Here is a 16,787-nt window from a genome sequence, read left to right on the forward strand (position 1 = left end):
GTACTGGGCGCCTTCCACTGCTTTAAGCTTCAAAGCTGCATCCATACGGCACATGCGCAGCGACCACATCTTATATCAGCATTCCCACTTATTTTCTCGCATCACGGCTGGCCCTGGGTCGCCTGGTTATATGACACTCTCTACCTTCAGGACACGTCCTGCTACAGTTTGTTCACTAATAAAACTTCCTATTGTGTCTGACGTCCGATTTTTCCACAAGCAACTGTAGGTCAACAACCTGCTGCCTCATTGTAACTCCGTCACTGAAGGTCATCCATCGCGCTGACACAGCATCGTTAATTGCGACTGGAGTTGGCACGAGACAATCAGAGTTGTAACGCGGAGCAATGAAAATATGGTATCTGGTTGGATTAATTAGGTCACGCGATATCGCGAACGGCTTATCTAAACATAAACCACTCTAAACACGCAGACCGGTGGAGGCTGTCCTTCACGTGGGCTTCCGCAGGAACAATGGTAGTAAGGGAAGAAATTGTGGTAGCTGTGGGCTACGTGAGGATTATTGTTGATGAGCTACCCTTCATCCAAAATGTCTACCCGGACGGCTATGCCATCTTCATTTAGAATAACTGTAAGTGTCTGAAGGCCAGAGTTGTACTACAGTTGTTTGAGGAGCATGGTGACTCACGTCTTGGCACTATTCTCGCGTGAGCTTATTGTGATGGGTCACACCTGGTGCAGTATCAGAACCCCACTCTTCGCCCACATCTGGTACACTATAAGGTGCCAATCGTCGTCCACATCTGGGACACTGTCGGCCCCCAATCTTCACAGACAAAACACCTGCCCTTAATTTACAGTAATTGTGTGACCGATGCGTAGCTGTCTGGTGCCACATAAGTCCCACCCCCCCCCCCCCCCCCTCCCCCAGAAGCCTTGTAAGGATTGTTGAGTCCATTCCACTCAAAATCGCTGTTGTACTTCATTCAGGATGTCGACCGATACTCCGTTAAGCAGGTGGTGATAATGTTTCGACTTTTCAGTTGTTCAAGCAACATTTGGGAATGCAGATTGGTGAAGTCTTCTACAACTGCCAACGTTTTGTCTGATGCACACCTTGTCATTTTCGAGACACATATGCAATGTCAGAAAGCTGCCAAAATAAATTTAAAACCTCAGAGACGTACGTTGATCAAGACCCTCAATACGGCTTGTACAGTAACACAACATAAACATAGTAAATTAGGCCAACACGCAATACAAGATGACAAACAACAGAAGTTATCATTTGGTTAGCCAGAACCATTAACACCGTACTTCCGTTGATTGATCGGGGTAGACTAGGATTACAACCAGAACTTAACCAAAAACTTCCGTCTCTGTCTATTAGGCCGGTTGTTATTTACGTCTCAATTCCTTCCTTAGTAACACTATCCCAACAAATGGGAGTTCACACCAGAATCTCTGTGTTATATTTCATTAAAACAGTGTTCGGCAGCATCTGATTTGCTCCGTTGATGCAAAGGCGTGCGACGCTTTTGCTTGATACACTGCCCTCTATGGTTCTGATTTTCTGATAAATATATGACATACAACTACAAGGAATACGGAAGATACCCGCCTTACGACAAATAAAACCGCTCTTTGCAGGCGCTAAAGGGCCCCGTAAACTTAGATGTTGGTCGAAAAAGATACATTATCACATGTTTCCACAGAATACGACCAATCCTGTTGGAAATGCTAGCTGCCTAAGGAGAAAGGCCGTAGGCTTTGCTGCAAACTCGTTATTTTCGTCGCTTACCCGATCCACAGTTGGTCGATAGCGCAACATGAGTCTGATCTTTAACGGTTCTGGCGAAAGATGACTTCGAGGTGCGCTAGTCCTGCTGACAACCTTTTAGCGTTTGAGAGGACGTGACCCTTATAATCAAAAGTGCGAAGTATCCCTTCACATTGTGCCGAATGGCTAGAACTAACACCTTGAAACTACAAATCAGTGTGAGTTGGCGTACTATAAGCCGCAAGCCACAATGTATCATCAACCTCCCTCATGAAAAAAAAATGGCTCTGAGCACTATGAGACTTAACATCTGTGGTCATCAGTCCCCTGGAACTTAGAACTAATTAAACCTAACTAACCTAAGGGCATCACACACATCCATGCCCGAGGCAGGATTCGAACCTGCGACCGTAGTGGTCGAACGGTTCCAGACTGAAGCGCCTAGAACCGCTTGGCCACTGCGGCCGGAACTCCCTCATGACCAACACATGAAGGAAGGGAAGACAGTCATCTTTTCCACCTCCTTCGGGTGGACTGAATTCATAGGCTCTAAGAGGTCGTTCAAATTCTGACTGCTATGGGGCTAAACAACACAAGTATCCTCCACATATCCGAAAAAACACGGAAGTTTCAATTACGCCGACACCGCGTACGTTCCCCGAAGACGTTTATACACAAATTTACAGTAACGGGTGAAACTGTGTCTGCATCGCAACACCATCTTTTAAAATAAAAAGTCCGCCGTGTTCTTAATGCATACACCAACCTACTAGTGGCCTCAACTGAATTGCCAGATTTATTTCTATCACTGACATTAGGTCCAAGAGTAATAACTTCTTTGTGGGTCCTCGGAAGGCCATATAACGTAGGCGGTAAGACTAATAACTTCTTTGTGGGTCCTCGGAAGGCCATATAACATAGGCGGTACTCCACAATAAAAGATTTTACATAGTCTCTAGGGACACGAAACTTTTATTCAGGAGACTGTCAGTCTTCCTCTGAAAACCTATTGACGGGTCAGCAAAGAGCCCGGGAAACGCAGGATCTAATAGTAAAAACTTTTACTTTTGAACGTAATGCTCCTTGTCCATCGCAAATATAGACTCTTCTCATCCATATTTAAGATAACAGTATCAGAAGCGACACTTAGTGGACGTAAGGCAAACTTCTCAAATGCCGGCAGAAGTGGCCGTGCGGTTCTAGGCGCTGCAGTCTGGAGCCGGGCGACCGCTACGGTCGCAGGTTCGAATCCTGCCGCGGGCATGGATGTGTGTGATGTCCTTAGGTTAGTTAGGTTTAATTAGTTCTAAGTTCTAGGCGACTGGTGACCTCAGAATTTAAGTCGCATAGTGCTCAGAGCTATTTGAACCTTCTCAAATGCTGTAATGTTAGTGGTGGGCGAACGTACATTGTTCATCAGCACAGGCCGTGTTTCTCTCCTAACCTTGGCACATCAGAACGTAGTTTCACCCTAGAACACTAAGGGATGGTGGGAAAATGATACATTGCTCCTAAACCATCGTAAAGTTTACTTCTCCGTATTTTATTGAAAGAAAGTCATAATACAGATTTTATGCACTAATTAATTACCATTATTAGATCTCCCGTGGTATGTTAAATACCAAATTAAGTACAAAATGACCTATTTTATACCCTATTGCAATCGTTAATTTTTCGAGAGTTTAGTAATCTAGGGTTAAAAATAGCCTTTTCGAAAGAACTTATAGAATCAAAAACAGGTAAACGCTTAGGCGTCGGAGCGCAGTTTAAATATTTCCCTAGCACAGATAAAGCTGCGGCGTACAAAGTTTTCTCCGTTGTACTGACCATACGGAGTCGAGATGCAGTCCAACCCACCGAGCCAACCGATCAATCATAGCCGAATTGTCGGGCAGTTGGAGAACTGCACTTTCAGTCGAAGTGAGACCAATACGTTCTGCGTAACTAATCCCAAGAACATGTCGAAATTTTTGAAGCGATCTTTAAATGAAGCCGAAATAATTCCTTGCAAATGAAATTCACCCGTAGGCCAGTATTATGGATCTTCCCCGGATAAGCACTAAACCACCACGTTTCTTGATTCAGGAGAATTAATATGATGAAGAACTTAACAAAGTTCGGAACAAACATGTGGTCTCGGTACCGTAATAACAACGAAAGAGCTGATTGGCGTTTCAAATTTCGTAGCGAAGCGTTCTCTCGTAGCAATTTTGTCCGTTGATAACGAGGTGTGCTCCTATCGAAATATCATCGGATGACGAAGAAGTCATACGGTTGGCATTCTTGTGAGCTGTTTCAACATTTTGTACGCAGTTGTGAGAAAACTTCAGAAAGAAGACCTCCCTTTGAGAAAGTACTGTGTGTGGACTGCGCTATAAAATAAAATATTAATTACTAGTGTTTCGCCCCGGCTTCGCTTGGTAGCATTAGGAATCTACGACGAAACGAATTGTCTGGCGTAGCGGTAATGAATTACACTGATCAGCCAGACCGACTATCGATATATTTCGTCATTATGTAGAATTGGGAAGGCATGTTATCACGTGATCTATATAAGTTTCACCGAGGCGAAACTGACAGCAGACTTTAATGCTGGGCAGAGTACAAGTGTGTCTGAACACACAGTTCACCGAGCACTCCTAAAGAAGGGCCTCCGCAGCCGACGACCCACGCATGTGACTGTGATAACACCATGACATCGGCAACTGTGACTGAAATGGACACTTCATCACTGGCAAAAGACGTTAGATCAGTGGCAGACCGTTGCATGATCTGATGAATCACGATACCTTCTTCGTCATGCTGATGAGAGGACGTGAATTCGTCATCTTCTAGTGCAACACCTCCTTGACACCTGCACTGCCGTAAGTACACACGCTGGCGGCGGCTCCATTGTGCTCTGGGAACATTCACGTTGGCATCCATAGGTTCAGTGGAACTCGTACAAGGCACCATGACGGTCAAGGAGTATGGTACACTGCTTGCAGACCACGTACAGCCCTTTGTGACGATCATGTTTCCACACGGCAGAGACATTTTTCAACAAGACAACGCGCCATTCATAAGCCTAGTGGTGTGGAGTGCTTCGTGGAACGCAGTGGCGTTTTCAGATTGCTGGACCCTCAACTCACCAGATCTGAACATCACTGAACACATCTGTGATGTGATTGAACATGACGCCAGAGCTCAAGGGCCCCTCCCCGGAATTTACGGGAATTGGATGATCTGTGTGTGCAGCTGTAGTACTGACTCCCTCGAACGACTTACCAAGGCCTCACTGCTCCCATGCCACCACTCATTGCCGACGTTATCCGTTCCAAAAGTGGTCATACCGGCTATTAGGTAGGCGCTCATAGTACTCTGGCGGATCAGTGTACATACACACACCTCCTTGTTAATCATTCCGTCTATTCGAAAACAACGTTCCATAATCCCTACACTAGTTCCTTAGAGTGCTTTCACAACAGACCACAAAACGTGCCGGGGGACTTTAACTTATGTAACACCTCAATGAAACATAGAATAACTGTTATCAAGATTATGAATAAGGACAATTAAAAGTCGAGATTTGAAATAACTTGATATACTCAGAAAAGAGCTTAACATATACATATTAATCATACTTTCAAGAAAGCTGAAAAGTCGTGTGTTGACCATGGTATCAGAATTTCATCAGAACAAATATGTAAACAGCGAACGCAGTGCGCTTTATGGAAAACTTGACATCCCTAGTTTATTCATTCATACCGTTTCCAGAATATATGGACCTTCTGCGATGCAGACCTCGCAAAAAGAGCATTATTTCGGCTTGTAAGCCTTTATGTATAGTTTTATTCTCTAGGAATATATAAGTTGCACATGACGTAACGTTTAACTTACTCAAGTCCTTTTCCTGGAGCAATGTCAGTCTTACAGTGCTGTGGTTCCGCCAAAACTATAACACTGAAGTGACTTTTGCTACTCAGTGACTGAGGTGGACACACACCAGAATATCTGTTGACGCCCTATCTGCTTTCATTCTTTCGTTTTACCACTCCATAAGGAAGAAAAAACTGAATATAGAATTAATTTCAGTGATAGACCTGTTATTATTGCTCAACAGCTCCTCCTTGAACATGATCAGTGCATAAGAGTATCATATGCTTACGGAATTTAACAGATCACTATTGACTCTGATTATCTGACGTATCACATTTCTTATGACGTAGTACAGTCGAACTGATAGAACATATAACTTCCGGACATCTCGACCGTAGTTTATCTATTCCCAGAAAAATTTTCAGTTATTTGCCTGGGCAGTTCCACTTCTCGTAGCCTTCCGGCAAACAACTTCCTGATAGCTTTGAAGCCTCCCTCGGCGATTACCTCCTATGTCAATGTCTTTACGTCAGAGGACTTACACCCAACATCGTCAACAATTTTTTGTAAGTCTACCATTCTCTGTCTTCTTTCACAAGGGGGCTACTTTCTGACGCAATAAATCTCCTAGTGCTCTCCTTCCTATCCCCATATATTTCTTTCTTCGTCGATTCTTATCTTGCCACTAAATTTTCAACATTCTCCTGTAAAAGTACAGTGGTAAAAATAAATGTGTTTCCGAGATCTGAATGTTGATCAGACCATGTTTCTACACAGACAGGGCAGTATGCGTCGTCTACGGCAACTGTGTCACCTGTATACTATGCAGTACTTCTTTTGTGTCTCATTACGAGAGTTTTATTGCCTCTGGGTGTTTCCGACAGCAGTAGCATACGTTGAGAGGCTTCGTATAGTCATTAATGGAGCAGGGTGTGGGTCAGGTGGACGTCGCAGCGAATGTCGCCGTGAGTCGAGAATCTGTAACAAGTTTCTAGCAAAAGGACCAGTGGCCGTGGAAGAAGAAAAACAGCTGTGTAGTGCTGTACAGCAAGCACAGACTCTCAAAACAATACTTCACGACTACGGCGGCAATTCCAAACAGCTACAGGAGTGCTGGCGTCAACACAAACGATATGAAATAGCTTCAATGAGCAGGGTATACGTGTTGGGAGAAGGGCTCGTGTCACATGGTCACGAAACGGCTCTTTGTGAGCAGGCAACAGTAACGCACAATGCTCTATTCTGATGAGGCCCGCGTCAGCCTCCACGCTTACAGTACTCATATTCTAGTGTGGAGGCAATGAGGATAAATTTCACTCCCTAATTGTATCGTAGCTCGCCACACTTGTCAAGGAGGTTCAGTCATGTGGTGGAGTGAAATAATGTATCGCAACAGAAGACACCTTGTAATAATACATAGGAAGGTGACTGTTCTATGGTATCGATACGACGTCATGTGTCCCGTTTGGTGAAGCTATTGGAGCGAGATTCATGCTGATGGACGGCAATACATGACCCCATTCTCACAAGCCAGTGAACACCTTCTTGGCGGAGCATACTGTCGGATGGTATGGGCTCCATATTGCCCAGATCTCAGTTGCATTGGGAATGCCTGGGCCATGCTAAAACGAACGATTTGAATATATCCGTCCTATCAGGGCATCATAGAGGCTTAATAGCACAATTTGGTAAAGTGTGTGGCTAACCGCATTCAAAAATATTTCCACTGAAGAAGATGGGCAGTTGGTCCATAAACCATGTGCTATGCACGACGACAGTGACAAAAGACTTAAGTGTTTCCAGCTGAATCTTTTATAAGATTTTGGTTTTGTTTTTCCGTTGGTATTGGTTCAAATAGCTCTAATCACTATGGGGCTTAACATCTGACATATCAGTCCCTTTGACTTAGAACTGCTAAAACCTAAATAACTTAAGGACATCACACACATCAGTGCCCGACGCAGGATTCGAACCTGCGACCGGTAGCAGCAGCGCGGTTCCGGACTGAAGCACCTAAAACCGCTCGGCCACAGCGGCCGGTATCGGTTGGTATTCATCAAGTGGAAATGTGTTATTAATTTTCACTACCGTAATCTCAGCCTTAAGGTCAATACTGCAAAAGGCTACTTCAGCAGATGTCAAACTTAAAAAAAAAAATCCTCCGATATGTGTACATTTCGTCGTTGTATCTGGGCGTTTTCATCTACATCTACATCATACTTCACTAGCCACTTAATGGCGTGTGGCGGAAGGTACTATGGGTAACACAGACTGGTCTCCCCTACAGGGTTCCATTCGCGAATCGCATACGGGAAGAATGCTTAGCCGGCCTCTGTGGACGAGCGGTTCTACGCGCTTCAGTCCGGAACCGCGCTGCTGCTACGGTCGCAGGTTCGAATCCTGCCTCAGGCATGGATGTGTGTGATGTCCATAGGTTAGTTAGGTTTAAGTAGTTCTAAGTCTAGCGGACTGATGACCTCAGATATTAAGTCCAATAGTGCTTAGAGCCATTTGAACCATTTGAACCAATTTGTTTCATTAAAGACTAAAATGTTGGAGAAAAAACGGCGGGAGCAAAATTTTACACCTTGTGTTATTATTATTACTGCCATTGTCACTACTGTTACCATTATCATTATTAGTGGCAGCAGCTTCAGTATTGGACGTACTGCGAGTAGGAGACATTATTTACTCACATTGTCACAATAGAAACTCTGATCATTTTAATATCGTTGGTATTTCTTAGTTACTATGATATAAAAATGTTACTATGCATGTGAAGCTGATTGCTTGATGTAAGAGAGTGTCTGATGGCCCAAATCAGGCCAACGAAAGAGCATGGTTCAATAAGATGCACAATTAAATAGAGAAATTGTTAAATGTTATTGCTGCTTTTGTATCTTTTCTAAGTGTCACCAGATCACCCAGAAAGTATGACGTAATTCAGGTTTTCATAAGTCTATTTTATGAAAAAAAAGTCATCCGATTAGCGAACACGGAAAGTAAGGGGGTGCATGTCAAGTACGTTGATCTGGTTTGTGTGCGTGATGGTTCACTGCCGCTAGCTAGAGAAGAGCCATGTAGTACACGCGTAACGCTGCACACAGAGACGTGTAACAGCCGGCAGCGGACAGTTGTCTTGGCCGCTGTTCGCCTTGCCCGCCGCTACCAGCATATGAGCTGCGCTGCCGTGCTGGAACAATGGTGCGCTCTCACGCTGGAGCGGACCTCATCTGTGATGCTGTCATCGTGAAAGGGCCAAGCAATTTACTCGGTAAACTAGAGAGACAGCGGACAGTGCCCAAGATTGCAGGAAATGGGTACGGGGCTCAACCTGCTACGTCGTATCTCATTTAGGCCCAAAAATGATAAAGTGTATACTTTCAGGGGATAAGTGGTAAATAATGATTATATGTTTATTATAGAAATCTTGTTTAACTTCGCGACACAATAATCTTGATGTATATGTTTTCTTTTCGAATAAAATGAAGGAGCAGAATGAAAGAAGGCAACGAGACATGACCTTTTTCTTCTCTATAGTGGCGAGTACGCATGCCAGAATGTTGAGAGTGATTTTATTTGAATTTGTGATCTTTGTTTATATACAGTCTTTGTTTATATGCAGTGAGACGCTATGTGTAGAACCAGACAGGACCTACATACTTGCTCAACTACTCTATCTGATCTAAAGTGTCCAGACATCTATTAGTGAACTTTAATATCGGAATGTGTCCACCATTCGGCTTTATGGCTGCTTGAACTATCTTGGGAAAACTTTCAATGGGTTGTCTGAATGAATGTGGCGGAGCAGCAGCCTGTCGTTTCGATAGAGGCGGAGCGAGAGAGGGTAGTGACGTGGAACACTGGGCTCTGAAGTGAATTCGACGTTCTATCGCATCCCAAAATATGTTCGTATCCTCCCGCATTTAGTGATTTTTTTAAGCACAGTAAGGAGACCATTACAGTAACCACGAGAAACACCGACATACCGCAACACCACCTTCTACTTACTTCACTGTTGGCACTACACGTCATGGCAGGTAACGTTCCCAAGGCATTTCATCGGATTGCCACATGGTATAACGCGATTCATCACTCCATATCAGTAGCTTAGAGTCATCCACTGTCTATTGGCGTCGCTCTTTACACAACCTTAAGCATCGTTTTGCAGTGACTATCGAAATGTGTGGCTTAAGAAGAACTGCTCGACCACCGGACTCCTAAGCACAATCAACTGGTAGCAATTTGTAACTCATGAGTGTTTCCTTCCGCTGACCTCATGCAGTCTTTTAAAACCATCATCCTCAACTGTCGACTATCTACGTCGATCAGTACATGAGATCTGCTTTCTGCTTGGTCATGGTTTAGCTTTGGATGTTCCTTCGTGTTTCCATTTCACAATCACATTACCAACAGTCGAACCGGGCAGTTTACAACGCTTGAAATGGCCTTGATGGATTAGTTACGCAGGTGACACTCAACGGTTAATCGTTCAAAGTCACTCAGCCCTCCTGGACGATCCACTCTGCAATCACTGCTTTTCTACTGACGACACAATACTCACCACCTTCTCTTGTACTTGCAAGATAGTCACTAGTGACATCTAATGTTCAGTCCCGATTTACGGAGAGGTTTCCGGATGCTCTCGATCAGATAATGTACTGTACATCAGTCGAGCTAAGGCAGGTGTCCCACAAATTTCCTGCTGCTGGTTTTTGCTTCAGTTGTCATCCACTCAAAGATATGTAGAACTTCGTGAAGAACCATCTTCAAGCATAGATGTCTGTTATAATCTTTCCAACATTATTTAGCCTTGTGGGTAGACACAGTTAGAGGTGATTGTTGTTATCGCCAGAAACCATCTTATGAAACTTAGTTTCGCCCAACGTGTCTCCATTATAAACTGGCTAAGTTCGTGGAGTGGTGAGCATTTGACTATGGGCAATCACTATTGTATTTTTTTTTCTTTTTGTTTTTGGATCATTAGTCTTCAGGCTGATTGGCGCTTCTCACCACGCTGTCTCCAAGCTCGCCAACATCTTCATCTCATAGCAATGTTATATCCAAAGTCCATAATTATTTGTTGCATATTCTCCGATTCCTTCTTTTATCTATGAGTTTACCCTTTGGATCTCCCTCAACCACTATGGCAGTTAATCCTTATCTTAAAATATGCCTTATTATCGTGTATCTTCTTGTGCACCGTGTCTCATGTATGGTATCAGTCCACCTAATTTTCAACATTGTTATGCAAAAACACATCTCGAGCCGTTTGGTTCTCTTTTCTGGTTTTCCCGTAATCCATAATTCACTTACGCAAAATAGACACTTCTTAGGAATTTCTTTCTGAACGTCCTCCGTTTCATACCAGCACACGTCTGTCAGCGAGTGAAGCCATCTTTGCTCAGGCTAATATGCTTCTTGTATCCTCCTAGCATCGTTACGAGATTTTTTGCCTCCACGATAGCACAAGTCGTTCACTTCGTCAATAACGTGGAGCAAAATTCTGGTTAAACCGATTTCTGACCTTATTCCCGCAATTCACAGCCTATATTCTGTGCTCAACGGACTGCTCATTCCATTCTACACGTTCTCTAATTCTTCTTTCCTGTCACAGAGAATTCCAGTGCTATCAACAAACCTTATCTCCGATATGCTTTCAACCTTAGTATTAATTCCACTTTTCAAACGTAAGTTTATTTTCTCCTTTGCTTTTTCTATGTAGAGGTTGAACTGTAGGGAGAACTACTCCCTTACGCATTATATCTCCCTAGGTTTCCATTCTTAATGTTCCAGATCGGTTCTTGTCCACATTTTTAATACCCACCTTTTCGACTAGCTTATATGTATCTCTTTCTGGCATTTTCAAACCACTTCCATCTATTTACGTTATCAGACGTAGGTCGTTTTTCTAGGTCGACAGACGTAATTGTTTCATCTGTAAAGAGATAAAATGGTTCTAATGCTGTGCTATCTCCCGTTGTTGAACCACAAGTGTCATAAAAGCCACAAAAACTATGCCAAAAAAGACTGATAATTCACCAAAACGTTTATAACCATAACTTCTGTTATACAATCAACATTGAATAGGAGATTATCGTTTAACGTCCCTTCCACATCAAGGGTCATTAGAGACGGAGCAGAAGCTCGGATTAGAGAAGGATGGGGAAAGGAGGCGGCTGTGCCTTTCTGAAAGAACCCCTCATCGTTTTCCTCAGGTGATTTATGGAAATCATGGACAATCTAAAGTTTCTTGGCCGGACACAGGTTTGAACCGTTACCCTCCAGAATGAGAGTCCATTGTGCTAACCATAGTGCTATCCCGTTCGGTCAACTAACATGGCTAGGAATACCTCTACATAATTTCAGCAAACAGATGAGCTGTTTCATTGCAATTGTAGTGACAATGGAACAATTATTTCAAAAAGTACGTCAAAGGCACCAATATGTTGTTTAGCTACCATTACATTCACAGACACCAAAGAGCAGAAGACTGCTAAGTGCTCCATTGCTATCAACCTGTTATGTATTTTCCATCATCACACCACTGTGTAACAGATGTTCTCTGTTATATCAGGTTAAACGGTAAAAGCATTCAGGAAGTTATTTCTAACGTCGGCAGCCATGATGACTGTGTTGTATGTCACTCGATGTAATGGGAGCCACGTACAGATCGGGGGTTCCAACACTTGTCCTTCGACCACACCAATTACGATAGAAAAGGAGGGAATATCCACTTGTCTCCTGCGTGTCCTGTACCTTACAAATTCATATGAGATCGCCATGCTAACTCAGTATGAAGGAAGATAACAATCCAACCATCTCTAACAGTTCCAGTAATATGTTCCTTCCTACAACACTACGTTCTACTCAGATTGTCTAGTATACTGGTATGTGGTGACAAGAAATTTTTAGATGATAAAGGAGCATTAGAGTTTAATTTAAAGTTTCCATACTCAATTAGTACAGTACAGAGAACAAATGTGTGTGCCTCAACGAAATGGCATCTGCTATTTAATTTGATGACTACTGGAAAGGGCCGTCACTAGACTCATTAGCATTTCTTCCACTTCCTCAATTTTTTTGTTTCATACCGTTAGTCAAAGAGCAACAGATTAAATACAATTTTGTTCAAACAATGTGGAAGTACCGCCTGTAAGGAAATTCTTGAACCTGATCTTCTAGTTGGTGTCGGCAGATGCAGTGATTCCCATAATCATTTTTATTTGTCGTACGCTAATGACTGAAGCTATAATCTTAAGTAGATTTATACTTTGTACTAAGACGAATTTGAACATCTTGCTTTGCTGCCAGTAAGGTATAGTCTATTCACATTTATTATCTGAAAACATCCTCAATTTCAAACTTTATTAAACAAATCTGATAAGTAAGTTCTTTCTCGACCCGAATATCCAAGGAATAACATTACATCGTTTCTAAGTCGTGGCAGAAGAGTTGAAAAGTGCATATTATATGTACAATGGGGACACAGAAATAATAAACGGAAGTAAGTCGTCTGCTACGACCATAATTTCACACGTGCAATGTAAAAGTTCCTTACACTCCAAGTCTAAGAGGTTCTATGCATCATGTTACATACACAACAAAAGTGCAGATTTTTAATATTTTCTTGAATCAATAAAGTTTTAGTCATTTAAGACGATATGGAAACGCTTAAGGAGAAAAGAAAATATTCACATCTATAGCCATATTATCTAGAATAAGCATGTAGTGCTTATATACAAAGACAGGCTCACAGAAAGATCCATACCTAAAGACTGGAAAATTGCTCAAGTCCCACCAATACCCCAAAAGGGAAGTAGGAGTAATCCGCTGACGTACAGGCCTATATCGCTAACGTTGATTTGCAGTAGGTTTTGGAACATATACTGTATTCGAAAAGTGTGAAGTACCTCGAAGAAAAGGATTTATCGACACATAGTCAGCACAGTTTCAGAAGATATCGTTCTTGTGAAACACAAATAGTTCTTTATACTCACGAAGTAATAAGTGCTATCGACAGGCGATGTCAAATTTATTCCATACTTTTAGATTTACACAAGGCTTTCTACTCTGTTCCTCACAAGCGTTTTCTTACCAAACTCCGTGCCTACGGATTATAGCCTCAGTTGTGCGACTGGATTCGTGATTTCCTGTCAGAAAGGTCACAGTTCGTAGTAATAGACGTAAAGCCATCGAGCAATACAGAAGTAATATCTGGCGTTCCCAAAGGAAGTGTTGTAGGCCGTCTATTGTTCCTGATCTTTATTAACAACATAGGAAACATTCTGAGTAGCCGTCTTACACTGTTTGCAAATGATGCTGTCATTTAATGTGTTGTAAAGTCATCAGATTATCAAAAAGACTTGCAAAGTGATTTAGATAAGATATCTGTATGGTGGGAAAAGTGGCAATTGAACCTCAATAAGGAAAAGTGTGAAGCTATTCATATGAGTACTAAAAGAAATCAGCTAATTTCGATTACGCGATAAGTCACACAAATCTGGAGGCTGTAAATTTAACTAAACCCTTAAGGATTACAATTACAAATAACCTATATTGGAACGATCACATAGATAATATTGTGGGTAGAGCAAATCAAAGACTGCGATTCATTGGCAGAACACTTAGAAGGTGCAACACGTCTACTAAAGAGACGGCTTACACCAAGCTTGTCCGCCCTATTCTGGAGTATTGCTGTGTGGTGTGGGATCCGCATCAGGTGGGACTGACGGATGACATCAAAAAAGTTCAAAGACGGGCAGCTCGTTTCAGCTTATCACGAATTGGCATCCACCTACATAGGGAGAAATGATCATCACTATAAAATAAGAGAAATCAGGGCTCGCACAGAAAAATTTAAGTGCTAGTTTTTCCCGCGTGCCGTTCGAGAATGGAACGGTAGAGAGACAGCTTGAAGGTGATTCATTCAACCCTCTGCCGGGCACTTTATTGTGAATAGCAGAGTAATCACGTAGATGTAGATGTACATCTAGTGAAATACAGATACAGACTAGTGAAGAATTAAGAGATTAGGTTACTGGCACCCTAAATGAGTCAAATACTGTGCTTTTCTAATGCTGAATATGCTTCTCCAGTCTGGTACCGGTCATCTCGTGCCAGACAAGTAGGCATTGCTCTCAACGAAACCTGCAGGTTGATCACAGGTTGTTTAATACCTACCCCAACTGATAAGCTCTACTGCGTGGCTGGAATAGCGCCACCATGGGTACGCAGAACAGTGGCTGCCAACAAGGAGAGACTGAAAGTGGAACAGGACAGTGCCCATCCATTGCACGGACATAATCCACCACAGCAACGGCTGAGTTCGCGAAAGAGCTTCCTAAGAACATCCGAGAAGCTCACCATTTCACCAGAGAAGGCAAGGCTGGAGTTATGGAAGAAGTCGACGCCTCACCTGCAGACGCCAGAAGCTGAAGAACTACCACGTGGACACAACGAGAGCTGGCTGGTGTGGAAATCTTTAAACAGATTACTATTAGGAGTTGGACGATCCAGAGACAACATGAAGAGATGGGACTTCATAACACAAGGTACGTCCTGTGATTGTGGGCAAGAACAAACCACAAGCCACATGCTCCAGTGCCTTTTTTTTTGGTGCCCTACATCCTGCACGAAGATTGATCTCCTGCAAGCCACTCCAAGCGCCTTGGAGGTTGCCAAATACTGGGCACATGTAATATAAATAGAATTTGTGTATATATATACATATATATACATATATATATATATATATATATATATATATATATATATATATATATATATATATATATGTAAGCAGAATAACCTGAAGATAATGTCAACATCTCTAAGAAAATGTCCAAGAAAACAAAAGACATGGAGATCTCCTATACAACGAATTGGCGAGTTTCAAATAGATAATGTGGCGATTTGATACCCAGTACAAAAAGAAATTTACGACGTCCAAGTACGCAGAGGAGCAAACATTGATTCAGACCATTACCTAACTAGAATTAAAATCAAGTTTACAGCACGAAGAAGTCATCAGAAGAAAACAGAAGTACAGAAATATGACACCAAGAAGATTAAAGAATCTAAAGTAAAAGAAGAATGGGAGAAGGAAAAGGCAAACACATGGGAAGAAATTCATTCTAAAATCACGCGAATAGCTAAGGAAACTATTCCCCTGAAAAAGATATTCAAACACCCTTGGTGGGATTCAGACTGTGAAAATGCATTGGAAAGGAGAAAAAAGGCATTTCAAGAATATAACAGTAAAAAATCACAAGAAAGTCTACATTTATTTAACGAGGTTAGAAAACAGGTTTCAAAATCTATTAGGCAAGCAAAAAGGAAGTACACAAAGGCACAACTGGATGCCATAGAAGAAAATTTCCAAAACTATAATACAAGAGACTTCTACAGAACTTTCGCAGATAAAATACGAGGATATATCCCTCAAAATTTATGTTTCAGAAAACCAGATGGTAAATTAGCGCTAACAAACCAGGAAAACTGTCAAGTATATGCTCAATATTTTTCTAACCTACTAAATTGCCCAGAACCTAGTTTAAGGTTTCCCAAAGAAATCAGTGCCAACGCTCAACCGGATTCATTACCACCAACAGACGAAGAAATCAAATGTCACATTAAAAACTTAAAAAATAATAGAACATCTGGCGAAGATGGCATTGTTGCAGAGCTATTAAAAAACCTAGGACCAAAGACGTTGCAAGAGCTCACAAAAATAATAACAAAAATATGGGAAACAGAAAAATTACCAGAGGATTGGAAATGTGCCCTTATTCACCCGTTACATAAAAAAGGAGACAGAACAAATGTCAATAACTACAGGGGAATCTCACTTTTACAAGTCACCTACAAAATTCTCTCAACATGCCTGCTGAAAAGAACACAAGAGCAGCTGGAACGCCAAATTGGTGATTATCAAGCAGGCTTCCGCCCCGGTCGCTCATGCATAGTACAAATATTTAATTTAAAGACAATATTAAAACACAAAGCAATTAGAAATGCCCCCATAATTTTGTACATTTGTAGATTTTAAGAAAGCCTATCACTCAATTGACCGGCAATCTTTGTTTAACATTTTAGAGGAACTTGGACTTGACTCCAAAACACTAAGGCTTATCAAAGAATCACTGACAGACACTGTATCTAAAGTTAAATTCAGGGGAGAAATCTC

The sequence above is a fragment of the Schistocerca serialis genome, chromosome 4 (assembly GCF_023864345.2).
Source record: "Schistocerca serialis cubense isolate TAMUIC-IGC-003099 chromosome 4, iqSchSeri2.2, whole genome shotgun sequence".
Classification (NCBI taxonomy): domain Eukaryota; kingdom Metazoa; phylum Arthropoda; class Insecta; order Orthoptera; family Acrididae; genus Schistocerca; species Schistocerca serialis.